Source organism: Ambystoma mexicanum, chromosome 6q, assembly GCF_040938575.1.
Source record: "Ambystoma mexicanum isolate Mex_15411 chromosome 6q, UKY_AmexF1_1, whole genome shotgun sequence".
NCBI classification, from domain to species: Eukaryota; Metazoa; Chordata; class Amphibia; order Caudata; family Ambystomatidae; genus Ambystoma; species Ambystoma mexicanum.
The window spans coordinates 1,625,723,045-1,625,726,154 of NC_090937.1; positions in this window are offsets into that span (position 1 = coordinate 1,625,723,045).

The window sequence follows — 3,110 nt, forward strand, 5'->3', positions numbered from 1 at the left end:
GTTGTTTGCCAGTGATTTGGTTTATTTATGACGACCCATCAATAAAGAGAACTATCCCTCCTCCTAGGACATTTTCTTTGACATGTGTTATCTCATGTTAGTATTTAGTGTTCTCAGTGAAATCATGCACGTGGTGTCCTTTCTTCACTGGTTCTGCTATTTATTTCTTTTTTATTTTATTTTATTTAGCATTTGTAAGGTGCTTTATACAACAGAATTGTGTTTCAAAGCGTCACAAGGCTAAATGAGAAGGGAACAGGGAGAATAATACCAATGGAAAAAACAGTAAGTATACAGTCATAGTCCTACTAGGCCTTGTGGTATTTGGACGTACAAGTGTATTTGAGAAGAAGTGCAGGGGATGAAGGAGGAGCATAGGAATGAACAAGTGCTGGAGGAGGTTCGGGGAGGGATGTGCTAAGTGGAGCCTAAGGGAGGAACCTCAGGCATAATGCTAGTAAAGGCAACTCTCAAAGGTGGGATGTGGAGCCACTAAGGAGGGGAGGGGTGCTGGTATTGACTGGGAGACAGGGCCTGGGATCCTGTCAGATTCACGAGGAATGGACACCAGTCACAGCGGCAGCGAGGCAATAAGCAGGAAAGGGAAAGAGGTAGAGAAGAGCAGAGTTTTGAGCAGTTTCTGGAACTTAAGGATGTCTGGCTCAAGCCTGAGAAGGTCAGGGAGGCTATTCCAAAGGGAAGCACCAGCTGAGGAGAGAGACCTGCCCCCCTCTTGCTGCTTGGAGACATGTTTGACTGTCAGAGAGTTTGAGTTAGAGGAGTGTAGGGCTCTAGCAGGGGTTTATTTTGAGAGGGAAAGTTGGAGATAGCATGATCCCAGCCCCCAGAAGGTCTTGTGGATGATGCAGAGGGTCTTGAATCTGATCCTTGCAGCCACCGGAAGCCAGTGGAGAGACTTTAGAGCTGGAGAGATACAGTTCCTGGGCTTCAGGCAAAAGATAAGTCATGCAGCCCTATTCTGGATTAGCTGGAGGGGGGAATGGAGGAAAGAGGGAGATTGAGGAAGAGGCTGTTGCAGTAGTCTAGCCTGGAGAGGACCAGAGCTCTGGAGACATTGAGCTACTGGGGGAAGGTGAGAAATGGAAGAACCCCTCTGAGGAGGTGGAGCTAGAGGTGGGACTTCTTGGTAAGGTCCATGATGTGAGGGGTGAAGGAGAGAGCATAGTCGAAGATATTTGATATTTGAGATATTTATAATGTACGCTTGACAAACTCAATCGCACCTAGGCACAGATGGAATCAAAAAGAAAAAGTCTGACCCGAGGTCACAATGGAACATTCCAGGCCGATGCACCAACCACAGCAGCTGCACCAGGAAATCCATTTTAGAATGCTACCACCTAGTCTTTTTACTTAAAAAGATATGTTATTAGAACCTTTGAAATTGACCCAGTGATTCAATGGCCTAGTGCTTACAGGCAACTTAGTCCAGATTGTCGGTCCGTACCCTCCAAAACGGCGGTCACCTCTAAATACGTACTTAGACCCAGGGATTTCCAACAGACGTTTGTCACTACATCGAAGTTGGCGAGTTGGGTGATTCCACCTGATCTTCCTGGACAGGTAAAGTGGAGCCTATTTATCTACAAACTTGTGCACTAAAGACAGAATGTTAAAGTCTACACGGCGCTTGACCATCAACCAGTGCAAGGAACGCCGGGGAGACTGGAAATTGGAGAGGATTCCTTTACTCTAAAGATGAGCCTCACTGCAGCGTTCTGAGCTTTCTGCAAACGCTGCATTTGGGTGCATCGGATGCCTGCCAGTAGGCCGCTACCATAGTCTAAGTGGGCATTCTCCATGACCCCCACCATCACAGTATGGTCCTCCACTGGTACAAATTGTAAAACCTGTCGCAGGAGACGCACAACGCCAAAGTTACACTGTTTCTTGGCACTGATTTACGCAGCACACCCACCGTTTTGCTGCCAGACACACCCCTAGTTTTTTCATTTGGGTGCAAACAATAAGTGTATGACCATAAAATGTGCGGGGTCTGGGCTCCTTCTCGACCTGAGGATGTTTGTTGGGCCGAACAATACAACTTCAGTTTTACTAGCATTCAGCAGACTATTTCCAGGGTCTAGTTTGTTTTTTTAGCAGTGGCAAAACCGTGCCCTTTTTTTAACACTGATTGTATGACCCCAGTGGACAATGATTTGTTGATAAGTTGTGCCCCAAAGGGAGAGATTTCCCTGGATTGCCTCTTTGCCCCACTAGCTGGAATAGAGAAGAATAAATCATTAGTGGGCTTCATTTGTTCCAGCAAAGTCAGTATGGTCTCTTCCGTGACTGGTGAGAAGACACATGTGTTTCCTTTCTGCTCATCTACAGTTGCCATTATTCCTGGGAGGCCATTAGCACTTTCTTCTCCTGTAGAAAGTTGTCAATGCAGGCAGCAATATTGTTCAGAATCAGTTCTATCTTTTAGAAAAGAACGTGTTAAACAGGCTAGACAGCTCCACGGAAACTTCCATGGATGAGAAGCGAATCTGCTCCACGGAAGCGTCCATGGATGAGAAGCGAGCCTGCTCCACGGAAGCTTCCATGGATGAGAAGCGAGCCTGCTCCACGGAAGCTTCCATGGATGAGAAGCGAGCCTGCTCCATGGAAGCTTCCATGGATGAGAAGTGAGTCTGCTCCACCTAAACTTCCATGGATGAGAAGCGAATCTGCTCCACGGAAACTTCCATGGATGAGAAGCGAATCTGCTCCACGGAAGCTTCCATGGATGAGAAGCGAGCCTGCTCCATGGAAGCTTCCATGGATGAGAAGTGAGTCTGCTCCACGTAAACTTCGATGGATGAGAAGCGAATCTGCTCCACGGAAACTTCCATGGATGAGAAGCGAATCTGCTCCATGGAAGCTTCCATGGATGAGAAGCGAGCCTGCTCCATGGAAGCTTCCATGGATGAGAAGTGAGTCTGCTCCACCTAAACTTCCATGGATGAGAAGCGAATCTGCTCCACGGAAGCTTCAATGGATGAGAAGCGAGCCTGCTCAATGGAAGCTTCCATGGATGAGTCTGCTCCACGTAAACTTCCATGGATGAGAAGCGAATCTGCTCCACGGAAGCTTCCATGGATGAG